The sequence below is a fragment of the Alligator mississippiensis genome, chromosome 1, assembly GCF_030867095.1.
Source record: "Alligator mississippiensis isolate rAllMis1 chromosome 1, rAllMis1, whole genome shotgun sequence".
Classification (NCBI taxonomy): domain Eukaryota; kingdom Metazoa; phylum Chordata; order Crocodylia; family Alligatoridae; genus Alligator; species Alligator mississippiensis.
The window spans coordinates 307,959,417-307,982,750 of NC_081824.1; the positions used below are offsets into that span (position 1 = coordinate 307,959,417).

Consider the following 23,334-nt stretch of genomic DNA (forward strand, 5'->3'; position numbering starts at 1 on the left):
TGGCCCTTTTGACTTAGATGAAGAATATATAGTTTGTTGTGACGAAGTCTGTTTTTGAGTGAACTTAATGAACCTGTTAATTACTTTCTATACTTAGTGCTATTAATACTGTAACTAAAAGCTTTAGCATTAAAAATATAAATAAGATTCTAGGCTGCATTAGTACTTAGAGTTTTTTCATGAAACAAGGCTTATATTGTTGTTCAGATATTCAATGACCTTTAACAACAAATAACAGCAAAAATGAGCAAAATCACAGATTGGTTCCAAAAGCTGTTAACTTCTCATGCTCAGATATTAAGGTTTCTCATATACATAACTTTTCTAGATACTATTTACTACTAATTTTATTTCTTCAAGCTTTGAAAGCATTGTATCGTTGTCCAAACAGATGCCTTTCATGAAAAAATATAAATACAATTAAAAATTGTTAGGTAGTCATTAAAGGCTAATAATCATCTTAATTCCACTTAGATGAAAGAAATGTGATTAGAATCAGCAGAGAAGGTGCTGCAAAGGGATGCAGAGCAAGTTAGAAGAACAGAATGGAGGAAACAAAGGTAACATTCAGATTTCTAAATCTTTAAATATAGCTTGTTATTTGTTTAAAGTCATATTCATTTTTGTTCCAGTTATAGTATATTTCATAGAACATCTGTATTCCTGTTGATGCAGCTAAGGTTTAAATCAGTTGCTTCCCATACTTTATATGTGACTTAAAGAGGCATAACTGTGCAATTCTGTGCCATGAGTGGGAGGGGTACAAAGGGATGCAGCCATACCTGGGCTACTGGCAGCAGTGGTTGCTCTCTTGTGCCTCCCCTTCTACCCCGCCTCTCCAAAAGCTGGCACTAGGGGCTAGTGACAGCCACCCACACACCCTTCTTTACACTATTGGATTTATACAAATGTTAGCATAAAATACACGGCATAGTTTGAAACTTGGCCTTGTTCCAGCAATGTTAGCTCTAAATAGGTGAATTCTTAGGCCATTTGACCTTGTACCTACTGGGCACATCCACACATGCAAGCACATGCGCTTGTAGCAGCTCAAATAGAAGCGGTGCAAATTTGAGCTGGGGCTTTTTGCCTCAGCACACGTATTCAGACATGTACTTTGTTGTGGAGCAAATTATGCTGCCAGGGGCAAAATAACCCTGCCTGGCTCCTCCCGGATCTTTAGCCAGGGAGAGCTAGAGCCCAGGGCCAGTAACTGTGCTGTCCTCAGCAGTATAAAAAGCTGCCCCGTCCTGGCCCCAGCAGTATAAAAAGTTGCCCTGGCAAGTAGCTCAGGGCTACTAGCTCTCAGGAGCTTCTGGGGCCCAGCCAGTTGGTACCTGGGGACACTACCCCTTGTGCCAGCTGGACTGCTGAAGCAGCTGTGAGAGTTCCCTGCCCCCTCTACCCACTGCAGCAGTCTGGCAGTGGGGGCTGCTGCCTGGCTGTGACCTGCTGTGCACCTGCCAGACCCGGATGGGGACTGCAGAGCCAGTAGAGGCATGTGCCCCTCTGGGCCAGCTGCCAGTGGGTTGTGGTTGCAGGGTTGGCCTTTGTGCAGCATTGCTACCCCGGAAGATGTTCCGGGTGTGGTAGCCTACTTTGAACTGTCAAAGCATGTCCTCGTGGCCCCATTTGCCCCCCCCCCAAAAAAAATCCCCAAATCACTCTCTAAAATACCCTCAAATCCATGTTCCTTCACAAGTAAAACAAAAGACCACTATAAAGAGAAAGAGAGAGCGAGACAGAGACAGCAATCAGTTGGACAATATTTTATTGATATATCTACAGTGTTAAAGCATGTCTCTTATCATCATAATAAAGTGAATTCTAAGTACAGGTTTCATGAATTCATGAATACATATTTTACTGGCCTCGCACAGGACGATGGGCCCCACACAAGGGGTTAGTCCCCCACACAAGGGCTACAGCCCCTCAACATGGGCCTCAGCCCCCCAATAGAGGGTTCAGCCACCACATAAGGGCTATACCCCCCAACAGGGTTTCCTCCCCCACACAAAGGGTTCAGACCCCCAAAAGTGGGTTCAGACCCCCAACAGGGGGTTCAGCACATTTACAAGGGGTATGACTCCCCAACAGGGGGTTCATCCCCCACACAAGGGATACATCCCCCCAACAGGGCCAAATGGCTCCCACAGGGGCTAGCACCCCTCTGCAAGGCCCACATGCCCCACCCCAGCCCCCCGATTGCTGCCCCACCTGGCCCCATCCCCCACCAGCTGCTGCAGCCCCCACAATGGCTGCCCCACCCCCCCCACTGCCCCAGACCCCCCAATGGCTTCCCCACCCAGCCTGATCCTGCAGCTTGCACCCCCAGGCCCTCAAGGCTACCCCCACAACCCCAGGCACCATCACTTAAAAAAAAGACCCAGAAAAAGAACCGAAAAAAAAAGTAAAAAAAAAATATCTGCTTACCTGAGAAGCAGGGGGGGGGGGGGGGGGGGTGTTCCAGGGCAGCACAGGACAGAGCAGGGGCAGGAGGGCTCAGGCTGGGGCCCCAGGCAGCTGGACGGCAGCCAGTAATTGCCTAAGTTTTTGTTTGTTTGTTTGATTTTTAACTATGGGGTGGGGAGCAGGGATGGGGGGATTTGGGGGGATGGGGTTGGACAGAGCAGGGATTGGGGGGCTGGCAGGGGCTGGTGGAAGGAGGGCCCAGCTCCAGCAGGGGACGGGGGGCCTGGGGGGGCTGACAATGGGAGGGGCTGGCTGCGGCAGGTCTCGGGGGCCTTGGTGGGGCTGGTAGGGGGAAGGGCCAGTCCTGGCAGGGGGCTGGTGGGGGAAGGGGGGCTAGGGGAGTGGGTGGGGACATCGAGGGTCCCCCCCACAGTCCCTTCCCCCCGACCCCTTACTCACCGGCACTGGAGCCCTAGTGCTGAAACACGCTGTCCTCCTCTATGGAGCAGCTCATGCTTTTAGCTATGGAAGTCCTGATTCAATCCACACTGTTAGGGAAGATGGCAGGCATCACATAAAGTTGAAGCTTGCTTAGATTTCCAGCTATGGTGGGCCTCTGATGCTTGGGAAGAATATTCTTTTTTCGGAGGGAATATGTAACCTTCTGGCATGAGTATATTGCAGTCTGTCTCTCTGCTGCATAGGACAGCAGCCTTACAGCTCCAGTTAGAGTACCTTAGTTTTGAAAATATAAATGACAAAATAAAATATTGAGAAAATCCCAATGACCTACAACACCAGATAAAGACTTAGAGCTAAAGCGTTTTGGGTCACCTCACATTTTTACATGTAACAAACAGCTTTGGGACAAGAGGTCAGTCAATCAGAAAATAAAATAAATGGAAGCTGAGTATCTAACAACATTGCGCTCAAGTGTTTTCATTAAATGCTTTTTATTAGGAAAGCATCAGTCAGAGAAGATCTCTTAACACTATAAGGTTCATAAAATATTTAAATATAAGAGCCCTACGTTCTCTTCTTTTCTTATAAAGTGTTTGGTACCCTAATTAACGGAACCATAAGGACACAGCTCCCTCGAAGTGAGGGGGAAAAGGAACTCTCTCTCTTTGAAATGATATTTAAAAATCATTTAAGATGAGAACTCAAAATAATAGAAATGCAGGATACTTGGTATTAAAACCTACAACATGCCTTTGCCCCTTTAGTTGTGGTCTTGCTATGCTGTGCTTAAATACTGATAGTCTAGGTTTAACTATGGTTTTGTCATTCTTATTTTGTATCAGACATGGCCTTAATATTCTTTCAATGTACTTTTTTGTTGGGTGAATAATAACAAGTCAACATCAACCATCTGTTGTACATAAACAATTTTAACCTTAATACATCCAGTGATGCCTGACTTAATGGTCTTTTTGATTTGTTTGCCAATATCAGCAGGATGAGCTTGATAATTGACAGGGGTACATAATTGATTGTCACAGGTGGAAATGCACTACTTAATATAGTGTACAGTGAGAGAGATGTCTTTGGAGACCATGGCTTCTGAGCTCTAAAAATGTAAATTTTCTTGGCTTTGAAAAACTCAATTAGGTTCTTAAGACAATATCAAAGACTAGGTGAAGGAAGAGAATAGGAACCAAATAAGTGCGGGGGAAATACGACCTCTAGGCTGGCAATAAACTGTTGGCAAACTATCACTGTTTCAGTCCCAGTTCTCAAGTGCAGCTGAGACAGAATGCAGTGAACAATGAAGGAGACTCGCATACAGGACAGGTGCATCCAATAAAATGTCACTGCCATCATCCAAAAGCAGTAACTGGACTCTTGCACCAGTAGATAGTTGAAGATTAAATACTACCAAAAATGTATCTTACCACTGAGTATGGCTCCTAACCTCAAAGCTTGCTTATTTTGCAAGATCGAGGGGGTAGGGGGGACTGGAGAGCAGTCGAGACATTTGGAAACAAAATGCGATGTATTTTAATTTCAGTGGAATCCATGGGTTTTAGTCACCAGCATTTTCCAAAAAATGAAGCAATAATGCCTTATTTTGTTGACTTCACAAAGGAAAAGTGAAAAAAAGAGAGGGAATCTGTCTTTATTAAAATCACATTCTTATGCACCTATGCTCCAAAAATACAAGTCCAAGTGTTAAGTTCATATGGAAGAACCCAAAATACTGAACTACTTACTGTCTCCTGCTCTCTCGCTTTCTCTCTCTCCCCCTCTTTCCTTTAAAGTCCTAATGGCTTTTTAAACCAGACCAGTAGAATCAAACCAGGAATCATTAAAAAAAAAAATGCTATGGTCAAAGCCTGGCAAAATACATTCTTTCAGCCAAACTGCAGCATCTACCTTGTCTTGCGGCCTTTTGAAATTTCTCTTCAAATAGTCCTATGGCGTCCACACAGAAGAATATAAACTTAGCACAAAAAAAAATAGATGCCAGAGGTGTCTCTGTTGTACAGCTGAGGAAAGGCTATGTGAGATTCCTGTCTTCTTCATGAGTTATAGATTAGTAAATTGGACTAATGGAAAAATGCAAAGGTACATTGTGGTCTATACATCCAGAAAACTGCTACCTAAATTTTAATCATAGAAGTATTCAGGACCCTGGAAACCAATATAAAAAAAAAAAAAAAAATTGAATTCTTGCTGCTTCATTGTAGTGGCCCTAGAATATACAGTAAAACCAAGGATTTAATAACTAATAGCAATGTACATGCAGAAATGGGCAAATACAGGAACTAAGTACTTTGTGAATAGTCTCTATTTTACACTTCCCTCTAGCACTCGAAATTATAGCGTCTAAGCTTTTGCAGGCTAATTAGATATGCATCGCAACATTCTTAACGGGCTTCATGACTCTTCCTTCTAGTTGGGGAGACTGTGTGTTGGGTATGCATAGACTTTTTTGCTCTTTTCCATCCCCCATTAATTTAATTATGGTGAGGGAGCTTTTTCCAAGAGACTCCCACAGTGCATCCTGAATATAGTCGGATTGCAGATTAGCCTGACTTTTCCCCTGGATATTCATTCCTCAGCTAAATCCCTTCTTCTGAGCAGAATTTTTTCCCCCAGCTCCTGTGTTTTAGACCTGGGCTTTTTAACCTGCTGTGCCTCACAGAATGTCTTGCTGGGTTATCACTACATATGGGCTAGTTCATCCCTGACTCGCTGGTGGCCTTGAAGATGAAGGCTAAGGACTTAAACTGGCATTAGAAGTGGGCTGTGATCCAGGGAAGCAATCAGAGCACAGCAGCAGCCCATCCCATTAAGACTGCTGATAGCCACTCTGTACATGAACTGCAGTTTCTGCATTACTTCCACCTTCAGACCAGATGCAGCAAGTTACAGTAATCTAATTCAGGCACTCAAAGTGCCTGAATTTCTCTCACAAAAGTTTTGTGTGGGAGCATAGAAGTTTTCTTCCATCTCCAGCTTGCCAGAAAATACTTGTCTTTGGTGCCACTTTGTCAGTTAGATGAAATATTGAGCTTAGTAGGACCTCAAAGCTTTGCACAATTTTGATAAGGGCCTTTCATAAGAGGAGTTTTTCTTCAGAGTATTCTTCACCCTCAGTGTTTCTGTCTCATCTGTTCTGTGTAGGATCTTTCATTGTGCTGGAACCATTCGCTTTTCTTTTAAGGGCTTAACTATTTTAGATGTTGTGACAACTTGCAAATAAAACTTGTCTGTTTTGCCGGTATTTACAAATGTGTTGATTTTGCTTATTTGCATACATACAGGCTAGAATGAGAATATTTTGCTTTTTAGAAACATCTGAAGTATTGGCATCAGTATTTATTCAGACAGGATCTGAATTCATGAACAGTCTGAGAAGCTCTTTCTTATCTATACACAATTTTGCAAATGGCAGAGGGAAGGATTCATGCTTTCTACAATCCATAGGTAATTTATAATCAGCAAACAATTTATGTGACCAAATTCATTTGTACAAACTAATTGTTGAATATTGTGAATAAGGACCAGATTAATAAGAGCTAACACTATCGTCAAGAGGAAGACCTACTTGTTGGATATATTAGTTGCAGTGAATGATTGCTCCAGCTATAACCTGACCACCATAAGAAGTATGTATGTATAATATATTTGGCTAGGTTAAAGACAACTTCAGCGTATTGTCCAAAATTTCATTCCAATAAATTGGATCCAAAGCAAACTCTGTAGTGTTTATTGGAGATAAAAGCTCTTCTGCAAAAGTTGATTTTTTTTTTTTTTTATTACTGTTATTATTCCTTTTCTTGCTATGTTGTAAGATCTATGTTTTAAGATCCTATAATTATCGACTATCTTTTAGTGGCGATTTACTTTGGGAAGATTGATTAGCACAATCAATCACTGTAAAGCAATTTTAATCACCAAATAGTAGATGGTTTCTTTTCCCACTTGATTAACCTGATGCAGGTTACACAGAGAATGTAATTCAAAAACTGTTACTTCCAAAGTGGTGGTATAAGACAAATCCATACCTAATCTTTAAATGTTTAGGAACAGTAATTGTGTGTATGTACATGCATGATGAGGATCTGGTAGTATGAACTAGGTTCTAATTGTGGAGCTGACGATGTTAAGCTGAGGATTAGATTAGACTTTCATATATGTATATGACTGATCTTTTTGTTTGATTTTTATCATCCAAAACCAGAATAATCTGGGGGAAAGTCCTTGAAATATGATTAACAAAAACTAAATTACATCTGACTTTAAAAATACAGCCAGGTAAATTCATTATAACTCCAAAATTGTCTTTTAGATTGGTGCTTTATTTGGTATACTTGTTTTTTAATTTGTTTTGTTTAAAAAGATTTGCACTCTTATTCTGACCTATTTTAGCAGTCTGACCTAGGTGAACTTCTGCCCCAACTGGAGAAATCATTTGGCAGCATCTGCCCTCATTGTCAAAAGAAAACAGAAGTAGCCACATCTATTTGTGTTTCACTGTATTGCAAGTCAGCATGTTAAGTGCAGGTCAAAACTTGCTTTTTGCACTGTGTAAATAGCTATTCATGCAAAATGATGTTAAGTTTGCATGGTTGAACACACATTTGCAAATATTGAAGTTAAATATCTTACCTTAATTCTGAATTTGTTTTAGGGCAGTCATTAAGAGCTATGTCCTGTAACAAAACTTCACTATAGCATGCTATCTGCACAAAGGGCACATCTACATGTTACCCTATGGCACCGTAGAGATGTGCTAAATTACTGTATGACAGTCTACAATGGCATAGCGATCATGTAGGTCTACACGTGACCGGTAGCTACATCGCTGTAGCAGCATGCTCCCCTGGTATAGCGTACCATTATGGCGATGTAATGGCAAAATCGAATTATGCTCAGTGCAGTATAGGAGGTTACTGTACCATTCTTTAGTACTTCCAAAAGGAAATACTAAAGCATGGCACCATAGCAACATCACTGTATGGCAACATGTAGATGCACCCAAAATGTCTGAAATTTTCTGTTGACAATTCTGCTAGCCTATGGAGGCAAGCTAATCCTCAGATACTTGGGAAAAGGGTTCAGAGAAACTTCGTTTTAGGCTAGTATCCAGCAGCTGGGTCTGCTGGGCCTGCAGCTATGCAACCAGTGTGCTTAGAGTGTGCATGGAGCAGATGAATGTGCAGCGAGTGTGGGAAAGGAGGGCTGGAATCCATTGCAAGGATTCTTTTATCTTCCGTCCTGATGGTGGGCTTCGTGGGATGCAGATCCTACTTCAGTTATTGGGGTGGAACAGCTTGCATGAAATAATTCCCCAGTCTGAGATGGCTGATTCCTTCTCTAGTTTTCCCCCTGAGCTTCTGCCTTGTGGCCAGCTTGGCTATTCAGCCCTATTACAAAGAAATGAGAAAGATGGACATCCTAAAATGTTTCTATGCATTGTATTATGCTGATAGAAAATGGGACAGGAAAAGGAATTAGTTTTTTCTGAGTTTTCAGATTCAGGCCTACAGTAAAGGCATGCAGTAGAGGACATGGTTATGCCACACTTAATTTATATTGGCAGGGGGAAAAAAAGGCTAAGCAAAGCTCACAAGTAAAAATCAAGACTAAGCAAACATCTCTGAATTCTTTTGGAGTTTTATCAGACAAATCTTTTCATTTACAATATATATATAGTCTTAATTTCAGTGAATCAGTAAATGCTGTCCCTGACTATTATTCTCTGTGTACAAAAGCAATAGTTCATCTTCCTCCAGTTACCAATGTTCATGCAGGTATATTAATAAAGTTGTATGCCTTTTCTACCACAAGATTTAACCATATTTATATAAAGCACAGTAGAGCCTCAATAATTTAGACTAATGTAAAATAAAATATTGTAACCAGACTGCTGTAATACACTAAAGAAAGCAAATAGACATTATGCAAAGATATGGCCTCACAAAAAATATATTGCTCAAATATTTGTTTTAAACATGATTGCTAAACTACAAATGACTGGGGGAAATGTCACAATTGTATGAATAACTGGTATATCTGTATTTACTACACACATGAATGCACAGCCAAATCTTCAAGAGAAACCACCAATTTTCCAGGCACAACATGCAGTTGAACTGTGACTGAGATTCTGAAATGTTATTTATCAGGTAGTTAGAGGTACAAGTGTTCAGATTTGCCCATGCAATTCATTCTTGTAAGCATAAAATGATGCTGTACAATTTATGGACAGAAGCCGATTCTGAGAAAAGCAAAAACTGAGGCTTTTAGCCCCTTGGAAATATTACCCCACTGTATCAACATACTAATAATATTACAGCAAATTCATCTCTGCAGAATAAGGATTACTATTCATATAATTTATGTCCTTTACCTTTGATACAGTCTTCAATTACTGTTGGAGGAACTTAAGCTGACATAGGATCATTTACTGAGTGTGCCATACTCAGGTTTTAATTTATTTAAAAAAAAGTTAGTATAGTACATACCATAGTAGTTTTGCTAGCACAATATATTTTGGTAAAGTAAGGACTCTTATTAATAGGGACCCTCACTACCTACTAAATTTATGCTAGGAAGAAGGGTGAAAACAGTGAGCATGTATGTGTACATATGTTCACACTCTCTCACACCAAGTTACTGGTATATTTATATCTATAGTTCATAGATTCATAGACTGGAAGGGGCTGGAAGGGACCTCATAGATAATTGGGTCTAGTACCCCTGCACTAGGCAAGAAAAGACAACTGGGGTCAAGTGACCCCAGTGAAGTGACTGTCCCTTCTCCTTTTGAAGATTTCCAGGGTAGATGACTGCACCACCACTGGAGGGAGTTTATTCCACAGCCTGGACACCCTGAATGTGCAGGAGTTTTTCCTGGAATTGAGCCTGAAGCAGCCTTCCAGGAGTTGGTATCCATTGCTCCTGCTCTTCCCCAGGGGTGCTCTGGTGAACAGCTGTTCACCAAATTCTTGATATACTCCCCTGATGTAGTGGTAAGCCACTGCCAAGTCCCTTCTCAGCCTTCTCTTCCGTAGGCTGAAGAGGCCCAAGTCCCTCAGTTAAAACAGTTAGTTAAAACAGACCATCCTTTCAAAAGGTAAAAGCAGTTCATATTCCTTTGACTGTGCAACCCTAAGTCAAGTTAGTGAATTGGGTTTGTGTACAAGTGAAATAAGAATTCCTGAGTTTCTTTTAGTTTGTATCTCTTGCAATTGCAGTAGATTCCAGTCAAACAGTAATTAAGAGTGTTCCCTGTTCTGTCTTGCTTTGTATTACTAGAAAAATCTTTGATTACTGGGTTGGAAAAAAACTCAGATCATGCAGCCCAACTGCCTGTGTGGAGCACAATCTTCTTATTCACCAGGCCAACAAGGAATTTATCTTATTTTGAACATTGCTAATGAAGGTGACTCAGCTTCTTCAGTAAACAGAGCTTTTTTTGTTCTTTCTATTTTCTAATTGCTCTTTTTACTAAGAAATGTTTTCTTACATAAAACTCAGATCACCCCACTTTTTAACTTCACACCACTATTCCTGATTTTACTTTTGTAAAAGACAGAAAACAGTCATTTCTATGACCTTCTATTTAAAAGTCATTAACTGTAAATTAGATGTTTCCACCATGATTAAGGGTATATCCAGATTGCAATTTAGCATGTCCTGGTAGAACATACTCCATTTACCTGTTTCTACTTGCATACACCAATCCCAGAAATGCATTGGGGAAGCCATGTGTGCTTGCCAATGGCTGGAGAAGCTCCCAAAGTAGTTCAGTGTTGCATTGTGAGTTTGGTGTAGGTAAGTGGGAACTGGTGGGCAGACCATGTTTGAGGGCAACCCTCCTTGGTCATACCAAGGATGCAGTGTAGATATACCGTAATTTTAGATACTCAACTTGAATAATAGAGCCACCCTGATATTCAGCAGGAGAGTACTCCATGATTTTTTTAAAAACTGATCCCTTCACTGTATTGCAGGACAAACATAAAAATTGACATATCCAAAAAAGCTAGCTATTTTTGAACATCTAACAACTAACAAGAACTACAATCTAACTTTAAAAGGAAACCCAACCAACAACCAAAAAACACCTAGCTAACCAGTGTCTGCATCTCTTACTGCAGTCAAGAGCTAAACTTGGTACTTTGTAGAGCAGGCTGAGTAATCCCAAAAATATTTTTGCAAACATTTATTCAGATGTTTATATAAATTCAGGTTGCATGTTGCTTCTGGTGAACAAGATAATGACCATTTTTTTTCTGTGAAAAGCCCCATGAAAAATTTAAAATTTGTGTGAATATCACCTGAAATCCCACTCAAAGGCATGAATGTCAAGTTATAGAACTAGCCATTAGGATACATCTGGTTTTAATATGGTGTTTGAAATTTGTGCTTCATATAGGCTAGGGACAGATATTCAAAAAGCTGGATTTATTCCATCTTTGCAGGTTAGTCTAACCTGCATAAGTTGAACTGATTTGCAAGTGAATAGACATTCACTTTTGATTCCAGAAATGCAGCCATATGCCTGCAGTGGCTTAGGCTAGAAGCTGGGGGGGTGTTAGAATGAGCCCTCTCCATCCCCTCCCCCAGCGGGGGACCACAGCTGGGACCTGCCAACCCGGGCGTCTGCCTCTGCCACTTACACCCAGCCAGGCAGATACTCCCTGCCCACTTTACCTCAGGGAGCCATGCCAGCCTGACTGGAATCTAGCCATGCCCCTGCCCTTGCAACTGGAGGAGCAAGGTGGGAAGGACACTAACAAGAGCAGCAACCTCTGTCATGGTGTCCCAGGAAATGCAAGCCTCTTCCTGGCTGGGGGGGCTGTGTTGCAGGTGGGAGCCAGGTGGGCAGAGATGCCACAGCCTGCAGAGGGCAAGCAGCAGTGGCAGTGGTGCTAGAGGGGTTAGGGAGCTACGGCCACACAAAAGTTGTCTTTGTCCCCATAGCAAACCCCCGAGCCCCGCTGCCTCCTGTCCCATGCAGGGCCATGGCAGGGGGCCATGGCAGGCCAGTGTCTGGCCATGCTCCCGACCCTGCTCTGGCTAGAGAGTAAAGGGGCAGAGCCAGCCCCGATCTCTGGAGCAGAGAGCACAGCCCAGTGCTGCAGAGCATGCTGGGATGCTGGAGGAGTGATTTAAATTAAATCAGGATGGGATGTGGGACAGAAATTAAATAAACTGATTTGACCCAAATTGGTTAAGTCTGATACTACATTCAACTAGGTTTATCTTAAACTGGTTTCAGCCATTTTGAAACTGGTTTATATGCACTAAGCTTCTGTTCTGTTACAGGTTTAAACCAGTTTCTGATCACTTAAACCAGTTTATGTGTAACTTCTTTCTCTAGCCATAACAAATTGCATAAGCCATCCAGTAGGAAAACAGTAACTTTTTTTATGATGTACTTAATCACAACCTGCATTCAGACTTTCTGAAAAATCAATAGGACAAGGAATTTTTTGCTTAAGAATTTTACAGATTCTCAGAGAATAAACTTTGAGAGCTTCATAATTGTGACAGATGATGTGTTTGGTACGTTCTAGCCAGCTGTAGATTGGTGGAGCTAGTTATTCTCCTTGTCCTGACCCTTTCCCAAGCATATTAGGACCATGTCTGCCCCACAAATTTATGATACAAAACAACAGGGGCTCAAACATCCAACTATGCTTTGACCTGGAAGCAGTGTAGTTTCATTTGTGTAACATCAAGAAATGAAGTAACTAGCCCTTCCTCAGCACTATGTGAATGCCGGTATACTACTTCCCAGTTCTGGAGTACCCCATGCAGAGTAGGTCTGTGCGAAGCGGCTAATATTCACTTTGGATTTGGCCAATTCGGGAGACAGTGATTCGATTTGGTGATTCAAATCACTGCCCTGAATCAATTTGTCCAAATCTCCAAATCAGCCAGGCCCATCCCCCCTCACCAGCCCAGCAATGGCTGTCCCAGCTCCTGGCACTTGGGAAAAAAAAAGCTCCGACTCACCAGGTGCTGCTGGGCTGGGGGGCAATCCCTGCTGCCCCCCATTGCCAGACACTGCATGGGGGACTCTGCATGAGCCTCCCAAGCCCCCCACTGCTCCCCCAGCCTCCCCCATGGCTGCCCTGCCTGCCCCAGCTCCATCCCTTTAAGAAAAAACAGGAAAAACCTCGTACTCACCATTCCTGCTGGTGGGGAATGATCCCTGCTGCCCCCGCTGCCCCATGCCATGTTGGGGGCTCTTCCATGAGCCCCCAAAGCCCTGAGGCCACTGCAGAAGCTGGTGAGTCCTGGGGCTTTTCTCAGTTTTTTTTTTAAAGGGCTGGAGCTGGCCCAGGCGGGGAACCTTTGGGGGGGGCTAGGGGAGGGGGGGGGCTTTGGGGTCTCATGCAGAGCCCCCCCATGCAGCATAGGGAAGTGGGGGGCAGCAAAGATCACCCCCCACCCAGCAGCATATTGTGAGAACCGGAGCTTTTCTTTAAAGGGCAGGTGGGGCATCCATTGGGCAGGTGGGGAGCCATGGCGGGGCTGTGGGAGTGGACAGGGATGCAGGCTGGCAGGGGTCCCCCCATGGTCCCCTCCCCCAGCCCCCACGCTGCCGCCCCCTACTTACCGGCTCGGAGTCTGACTGCAGCTCCCTGCTGCAGCCACTGGGAACTGTCTGAATCATCGAAGATTCAGAGAGCTTTGAATCAATTTGGACCTGTTAATTGGTCCCCTGATTCGATTCAGATTTGGTGATTCAGCCACTGAATCAGGCCAAATCTCCTCTGCATTGAATCACCACCCAAAGCTTTGCACAGTGCAGAGCAATGTGGCATATTGCTACCAGGTCAGTAATTTAGCAGTGTGACAAGCTCCTTAACTGGTATTAAAAGTTGCAGATAAGTCTAACAGATTTTCTACAAACATCTGGCTCCCAGTCATGGAAATCTTGGCTGCTTTAACTTACCTCAAACATAGCTAACTTGAAAACGAGCATTGCACGCTGGTTTAATGGAGAAGAAAATAAAGGCAGGATTGTAAAATTTAGGAGAAAATGGGAATGTTTGAAGTAGATTTCAGAACAGTAAGTAATAATACTTATGCTATCCAAGTCAGGTTGAGAGTTTAAAAGCTTTTTCTAGTGTTCAGATAAAGAACAGTACTTTTGCACAACAACATTGGAATTCAAACAAATGGCAAAAGTTCCAATGTGAGAACATTGATTTACTGAAAGAACAGAAAATAAATGTGGCTGTGAAAAAATCCCATTATTTTTGGACACTTTTAAATTTTTAAAACAGACCATCCTTTCAAAGTGATAAAAGCACTGCATATTCCCATGACTTTGCAACTTTATGTTAGTGAATGTTTTCTTAGGAGCCTTTTAACTGAAGTTGATGCGTGTTCTTGCTAACCAATGGGAGTGGGTTTTGCAGTCCATCCCTCTTAATTTTTAGAAAATTCTGGTGTTGTGCTTCATGCAAGAGGCTGCACAGGCAAGGGCAAAATTAAGATGTCCTTCTGTCTCTGCTGAGGATTGAGCTTGGCCACAGACCTGTCTAAGCCCCAGTGAACCTAGAGCATTGTCTGGGCCTTCTGTAGGTTATAAAAGCCTTGCATGGCTGTCTAAACTTCTCCATTCTGTAGCATGCTTACTTTAAACTCCATTTTACCCTGCAATCCAAGATTATGGTAAACTACTAAGCAGGATAGTAGAGTATTATTCCATTTCTGTTCCCAGGGAAATCCCTTTAGGTAATGAGAGTCCTTTGGATATTCTGTAGTGTTTGTATTCCCTTTTCTTCACAGAGGGCAGAAGTAGAGTACATTTTGTTTGTGCTGCAATTATACCACAAGACTTTGGCTATCTTTTTGATCAGCTAAGGAAAGAACTGCACAGGTCATTTCCGATATTTGGCAAAAACAAAAACAAAAAACAGCAGTCCTTTTTCAGGGACAATATTTTCTTATAATCCTGAATAGTACTCAGGCATCTCAGACTTGAAAATGTATACTTAAGTACATTGTTACATAATTTAACACTGAAATTGAAAGAACAGACATGAGTCTGAAAATGAATTGAGCTGAAAGAGCACACATAAAAAGACATGCTACCTAAGATGGTGCTAAATAGACCTGCATTTTGGTGATAGATAAGGTGATTCCTGTGTGTGTGTGTGTGTGTGTACGTACACCCATGCTTGTGAAGTCATTAGGACTTGGTTTCTTCTGTTGACCATAATTGAAGTTTTGCAGTTCAAAAATATTATTAACTAAAAATGCTAAAAATTAGTAAATCTAGTTTTCAACACCTAAAAATGTTATTTTTAAGGTGTGGTATCTAGAAACTTCCCAGAATTTAAAAGCATGAATTATACATCTATTCGGAAAAAAAAGGAATTACCTTTTTCTAGTAAATAAAGCTCCCACTTCTAGCTCTGAATGATTGTAAGAGCACAAATTAAAAAAAAAAAAGAAAAGAAAAAAAAAACCTGCCACTAATGCAGAACTCAGTGTTGCCCAGCCTGGGCCCCAGGCAAAAGAAATGTTGCAGAAGATATTTGACATTTGGGAGGAAAGAAACAAACACTTCCCGGGTAGGTTGTGTTTAATTAAATACCAGCTGTGTGAAACTGCTCAAAGATTTAGAATGTTATAATAAACCTTGGGGAGATGGATTAATAGGCTTACTGATGACTTCTGTAGTTTGACTGATGTATACATCTTAACAAGTATTGATACTAAAATACTTCACACCAATGAGACAACTGAGGCCTTATTCACCAAATATTACCTTTCAGGGAAATGTTTTTATTCTTCTTTGAATTTCTTGGATTCTAAACATGGGAAAAATGTTCACTCTGAAATATGTAGAAGGAACTTAAAATGAAAATGTTTAATTTTTCTACTTTTAGTTTTGTAGTTAAGCATTTCTGAACCCACATGTTTATAGTAAGACAGAAAACAAACAAGAAACTAATGGCATATATCTGTGCAGTGACATTTAAGGTCAAATCTAAAACTAGCAATAACCTTTGTAATAATAGTTGATTGAAAGGCAGAACTTGAATGTATATAACAATGTTAGGACTCCTTGGGTGCATCCAGATGAGCATGCACATGCATTTCCCCTGGGGAATGCTCAGGGGAAAACAGGAGCCTGGCCAGCCAGAGCCATGCTCTGGCTGCCAGCCAGGCTCTCGTTTCAGGCAGTGCACATTGCCACAACCTGTGCCATCCCACTTTTTTCTAGCATGGTTTCTTTTTTCTTTTTTTTTAACAGTGGGCTCTCCCAGTGTCAGTCCCCACTGCCCACATGCTGCAAATTAGCAATGTGAGCAACACATGCATGTGCATCCATTGGGCGCATCCACACATGTAAGCACAAGTGCTTGCAGCAGCTCAAATAGAAGTGGTGCAAATTTGAGCCGGGGCTTTTTGCCTCAGTGCACGTGCTCGGACATGCACTTTGTTGTGGAGCAAATTGTGCCACTTGGGGCAAAATAACTCTGCCTGGCTCCTCCTGGATCTGCAGCCAGGGGGAGCAGAGCCCCGGGCCAGCACCTGTGCTGTCATCAGCAGTATAAAAACCTACCCTGGCAAGTAGCTCAGGGCTACTAGCTGTCAGGAGCTTCTGGGGCCCAGCCAATTGGTACCTGGGGACACTACCCCTTGTGCCAGCTGGACTGCTGAAGCAGCTGTGAGAGTTCCCTGCACCTTTTACCCACTGCAGCAGTCTGTCAGTGGGGGCTGCTGCCTGGCTGTGGCCTGCTGTGCACCTGCCAGACCCGGATGGGGACTGCAGAGCCAGTAGAGGCATCTGCCCCTCTAGGCTAGCTACTAGTGGGCTGTGGTTGCAGGGTTGGCCTCTGTGTGGCACTACTGCCATGTGTGCCCCCTGCCGGTCCATCTGAGCAGCTATATCCTGGAAGATGTTCCGGATGTGGTGGCCTACTTTGAACTGTCAAAGCATGTCCTCCTGGCTCCATTTGGCCAGGAGGTCAGACACAGCCAGATAAGTCCAAGGTGGCAGCTCTGAGCAGGCAAGGTACTGCCACTGGCCTCCCTAGCAGGAATTCTGGTGTTCCCTATTGGAAAACTGAAAAATCCCTGATAAAATAAATCCCAAAGTCACTCTGTAAAATACCTCAAAATCCATGTTCCTCCATAAGTAAAACAAAAGACCACTATAAAGAGAGAGAGAGAGTGAGACAGAGACAGCGATCAGTTGGACAGTGTTTTATTTATATATCTGCAGGGTTAAAGCATGTCTCTTATCATAAGAACAAAGTGAACTCTAAATACATGTTTCATGAATATATATTTTGCTGCCCTCCCACAGGGATGATGGCCCCCACACAGAGCTTATGGCCCTCCAACAGGGGATTTAGTTCCCACACAAGGGATATGGCCCCCAACAGGGGGTTTGATCCCCACACAAGGGGTACAGTTCCCCCAACAGGGGATTCAGCCCCCCAACAGGGGAGTTGGCCCCCACAGAAGCGGTACAGTCCCCCAACATGGCTATGGTCCCCACAAAAGGGGTATGGCCCCCCAACAGGAACCAAATGGCCCCCGCAGGGGCTACTACACCCCCTGAAAGTCCCACATACCCCACCCTAGCCCCCCCGATTGCTGCCCCCCGTGGCCCCATCCCCCACCAGCTGCTGCTGCTGCACCCAGCCCCTCCCCCTATTGAGCCCCAGCTCAAGTCTGGGATCGTGTCCGGTATGTAAAGGCCAATAAAGATACCAGGGGTGAAAGTACAAAGAAGGTTTATTGCTAGCAATAAAAGGTGCGAGCAGAATAATTTTATGTAACAAGCACACCAGATCACTATATCTAAGCATCTTTTATACAGGAGGTTTTGAGCCTTCATAAACATGTTTGTTTGCTGATCGGCTATAAGTGAGTGACGCAAGAAGTTCTTTATTGAGCATGTGTCTATACCTGTGTTTTAGCCATGTATCTCATTTACATACATGTATGTTTTATTAGCATACTTTTTCCCCACCTAGGGGTGTGATTTTTAGTATTTTAATGAGCCCTTTTAACTTAGTTCCTTGTTTTTTCTTTTTGTTTTCAAGCCCCCTTTATCTAAGACTGTCTCCTCCTTATCAGTGCAGATGGGCATTCGTCACATAACATTCTCTTCTGCTTCGTTTTCAGGTAATGTTTTCTAGGTCACTCCTTACACCCTCACTCAACCAGGCCCCCCAATGGCTGCACCACCCAGCCTCACCCCCAAGCTTGCATCCCCAGGCCCCCATGGCTACCCACACAACCCCAGGCACCATCACTTAAAAAAAAACAACAGAAATAACCTAGAAAAAATTGGGGAAAAAAACCCTCTGCTTACCTTAGAAGGGGTGGTGGGGCTCCAGGACCTTCTGGAAGAGCCCCCCAAGCAGCACAGGGCAGCAGGGGGCAGCAGGGCCCAGGCTGGGGCCACCGGGGCTGTCACTCTTCCCTGCACTGTGTGGGCAGGGGGCCAGGCAGCCAGACGGTAAATGCTGGGGGGGTTGTTTGTTTTTTAAAACTTTGGGGTGGGGGGGCAGAGATCAGGGGGGCTTGGGGGGATGGAGGGGATGGGGCCGGCCAGGGCAGGGGTTGGGAGCTTCAGGGGGATGGCGGGGGGAAGGGCCATTTGTGGCAGGATTCGGGGGCCTTGGGGGGGCTGGTGGGGGGAGGGATCAGCCAGGGCAGGAGCTTGGGGGACTGGGGGAGTGGGCGGGGCCAGCAGGGGTCCCCCCTACAGTCCCCTCCCCCCTCCTCCAGCCTCCATGACTCCTTACTCACCAGCACTGAAGCCCTGGTCCTGAACATGTGGCCTGGCCAACCATGGAGATGCTCTGGCAGTGCCCTGCTCTGCTTTTTTTACTTTCAGAATTTTTAGACCCCTGGATATCCATTTTTCTCCCCATACTGATCATTTTTTCATTCCCGCACGTGCCTCTTGCCCCGCCTAAAAGGGGTTTGAGGCAGGGCAAGAGGCATATGCACACTCATCTGGATGCGCCCATTGGGTGCATCTACACATGCCATTAAGATGATGTGATAATGTAGTCTATACATGCACCCGGGACCACAGCAGTTTGAAACGGGGCAGAGCAGCCCCAGCCTGGCAGGAATATGGGGGATCAGCCCCAGGTTCTCAGTGTCGGTGTCAGGCGGTGGAGGAGCTGGCTGGGGCATGAGGTTGCTGAAGTGTAGGGTTAACTGGCATGCAGCCCCCACACTTTAGCACCCTTGTGCCCCAGTCAGCCCCTGTCACCATCTACACATGCATTTCTAACTCCGCTGTAAGATAGTACTATCTCTGACATTACTATCTTACAGTGGAATTATTTAATTTATTATGCCCATGTAGATGGTGATGCTTTGCTGTGGAGCCAATTAATCAACTCCTCAATAAAGGATAGGTATGGATGCACCCCTTGATATTAGGTGTACTGTCACTGTGGGTACAACTTGTTTGTGTGCCAAACATGTTTGCAAGTAGGGTTTTTGGTGGCAGGGTAGTACTTTTCACTGTCCCATAAATGGTCTCCTAAAGTATCTGCTTTACATTCACCGTTACTGATGCAAGAGTGACTCAGTGGAACTTCTACTTACAAGGCCATTGAGATTCAAATAAATAAGCCCTCTCACTTTCACTTTCATAAATCTTGTGTAGAAGAGTTCCAATGGTATTTGAGGTTTATTTGCTGTAGGACTTCCAAATTAATAAACAAAGCAATATAATTTCATCAGTGACTTGGATGTGGGCATGAAGTGTACTCTGTCCAAGTTTGTGGATGATACTGAATTGTGGGGTGAAGTGCACACTCCAGAGCATAGGGAACAATTTCAGGCAGACCTGGAAAGGTTAGAAAAGTGGGCAGTACACAATAGGATGCAGTACAACAAGAAGAAGTGCAGAGTGCTGCACCTAGGGCACAGAAATATACAGCTTACCTCCTGGCTGGAAAGTGACTCCCTCAGCAGCACAGAAGTGGAAAAGGATCTTGGAGTCATAGTGGACTCCAAGATGAACACGAGTCATCAGTGTGATGAAATCATCAGCAAAGCTAACTGCACTTTATCATGCATCAGCAGATGCATGACAGATAGATCTAAGGAGGTGATACTTCCCCTCTATGCAGCATTGGTCAGACTGCAGTTGGAGTACAGCATCCAGTTTTGGGCACTGTACTTCAAGAAGGATGTTGATAGACTCGAGAAGGTCCAGAGAAGGGCCACTCGTATGGTTAGGGGGTTACAGGACAAGCCATATGAGGAGAGACTGAGGGACGTGGACCTCTTCAGCCTCTGCAAGAGAAGGCTGAGAGGTGATCTTGTGGCCACCTACAAATACATTATGAGGACACAGCAAGAGATTGGAGATGTTCTGTTCACTGGGTCACCTCTTGGGGTAACAAGGAACAATGGTCACAAACTGACAGAGAGCAGATTTAAGCTAGATATCAGGAAAAACTTCTTCACAGTAAGGGCGGCCAAAATTTGGAATGGCTTCCAAGGGAGGTGGTGCTGTCCCCTACCTTGGGGGTCTTTAAGAGAAGCCTTCTGACCCCAGGACTCTTTCCTGCCTAGGGCAGGGGGTTGGACTCAATGAACTGTTCAGGTCCCTTAAGACCATAGCATCTATGAATTTGCATTTGGCTGCAAACGATTTTGCAATGTATACACAATCCTAAATCTTCTAATATATTTATCCTGAGCTACATCAAGGTTGATACAGTATGTTAAATCCCATTGCCTATGAATGTAATTATGACAAATTTGACTCAGACATGCACTGTTTAACAGAAGCCTTTGACAGGTCCTGCAGCTGGATACATGTTGCCATATTAGTGGTGTATCATTCAGGTATAGCCATTAATCTTTACCAGACTACAAATGAAACATATGTTTGGTGCTGCAGCACAGCAGGACTGACTAAAGGGAGAAAGGACGAAAGTGTTGTCAATATTTATATAGCACTACGGATGTGCAAGCTGTACAAGACAGATGAAGGTGGAGTAGTTTTCTACCACCAAAATGCATACATTCCACATCAAAATAAGGCCAGGAAGAGGAAAATTTCCCTTAATTTATATTGTTTCATAATTTCTAGGGTCGGAAGGGACCTGAACAGATCATCAAGTCTGACCCCCTGTCCTGGACAGGAACAAGTGTTGGGATCATAATACCCCAGCCAGATATCTATCCAACCTCCTCTTGAAGACCCCCAAGGTAGGGGAGAGCACCACGTCCCTGGGGATCCCATTCCAGAGCCTGGCAGCCCTAACCGTAAAGTAATGCCTCCTGATATCCAGCCTAAACCTGCTGTCAATCAACTTGTGGCTGTTATTCCTTGTTATCCCAGGTGGTGCCCGGGGGAACAGAGCCTCACCTATTTTCCGCTGGTCCCCCCTGGTGAGTTTATAGATGGCCACCAGATCCCCTCTCAGTCTTCTCTTGTGGAGGCTGAATAGATTCAGGCCCTTTAGTATTCTACAATGAGTTAGCTAATAGCTTTAAAAAAATCCAATTTATAATAGACTAACAGGCTGATGCTTTGTCTCAAGTAATGCCTAGGTTTCTGAGAAAATAATTCCTTTTTTTAACGATCAAGGTTTTAGCCCTATGCCCTAGCTCAGAGGTTCCCAAACACCAGGCTGTGGCCCAGTACTGGGCTGAGGTGGGTTGGCTGCCAGGTTGTGGTACAAGTCCCCTGCTCAGACCCCCATCTGTCCACTTGGAAGAGAGGCTTCTGGGGTTAAAGCTGAGCAATTGGGAGGGAGGTAGCCAGCTCTGCATGCCCAGTCCCATGCTGCTGGGCTCTGGTATAAAAAATGTTGGGAACCACTGCCCTAGCTAGTCATATCCAACCATCTTAACAAGGCAGATCAAGAACTAATCTACTGAATATATGCATGCATTAAATACATTTACTAAATACAATTATACTAAATAACAAATATGAGCTTCCCAAACTATGTAGTCAATAGAGACTGGAGTCAAAATCCTGCACTCTTAAACCCTGAAATAAAAATCTTCCCTTATGAAATCTGTGTGTGGCAAAAGTGTGATACCGGTTCTAATAAGAACAGTTCTGATAAAAAAAAATGAAATTCATGCCCTCCTGTTTTATGGCTTCAGTTTAATCTTACATCTTTTTTTGATTTATTCATTAATTCTCTGTATACAGAAAGGAATAAGTCACAAAGCTACAAAACTTCAAGAGAAAATTTAAAAGAATCAACTTTGAATTCAATCTTACTTTCAAAGTGATTCAACTAACTAAAGGCAGATACTTCATCTATTCTAAATTTGAATGGCTTGGTTTTCTGAGATTCTGTATAGGTGTAGCAACTGACTCCAACTTCAGAGGGAGTTACCAGTGTTCTGAAAAACAGGTTTAATCCTACTGAAGAAATTTGTAATTTTTCAGATCATGTCTTTACTTCTGAAGAACTTCTTGCCGGAGCTGTCTCTAAAGAAGTCTTGCTTTAAAAGAAAATACCTCTTGGTTGTATTTAACTGCATTGAAGATGATTTTTTGGTTTCTATACAGAAATCTTTTCAAGGACTGCACTGCAAGCATACTGAAATCATGAGGTAATTCAGACATGTGACAAAGATCTCAGACTCCTTAAGACAAATTCTTCCATCTGGATTCCACTCTAGTGATGCTTTTGGGTCAGAGCAAAAAAAAACCCAACCCTATACCTCACCCCTTTCCACTCAGGTGGTCCACTCTGGTCTTGGTAATGTCTGTGATGGGCCACTGGCACCACTCATTCTCCTGGCAGGCTTTCCTGCTTGGTCCCCTGTGGGAGTGTGGTGAGGCCTCAGTGGTAGCATGGGGGAGGGAAAAAGAGGGCTCATTGCAAGTGCAACCTAAAAACCTCCCTGCAGCTGGAGCAGGACTAGCACACCCCTATGGTAGTTAGTCTCCAGGCCAGGCTTCAGGACCCCCAGTTGCCACAGGAAACTTCCTGTGGAGGTAGGCAACACATTTACCTGTGGTACCACAAAAGGGAATCCTTTCAGGGGTGGGAGGCCCCACCAGAAGAGAACACACCATGGGCAACTGATCACCTGTAGGGGAAAACACATGTGGTGCCCTGGTAGCCAAATTTTTGAGCAGATACAGACCCAAAATCCATTGCAAGGGCAGCAGTGGTCATGGAGGATCCTAGGGAGCATGAGGGGACATTGCCCAAAATACTAAGGTACGTGGCCAAGTACCAGCAGGCCTAGAACCCCAGCTTGCCTGGGAAATACCTACAAAAGGGTAGCCAGCAGGGGCCAGGTGAAGCACATCTCACCGAACGCAGAACACTGAAGTAAAGCATTGGGTGTGGATAGCATCAGTGCCCTGCTTGCCTGTATTCTGTGAGTATCATTATTGTTAAGGTGTGCATTCATCAGCCAAGATGTCCTCACCATGCTCCCACAGGGGACCAAGCAGGCAAA

At 43.8% G+C, this 23,334-nt stretch overlaps 1 long non-coding RNA gene across 1 annotated transcript; it reads left to right on the plus strand.

The window, feature by feature from the left end:
- The first annotated feature begins 377 nt into the window (after nt 1-377).
- On the plus strand, nt 378-23,334 carry LOC132250158 (uncharacterized). The gene is made up of 3 exons (XR_009461771.1): nt 378-560; nt 17,958-18,039; nt 22,307-23,334. It is a non-coding gene; the product is annotated as an uncharacterized LOC132250158 (long non-coding RNA).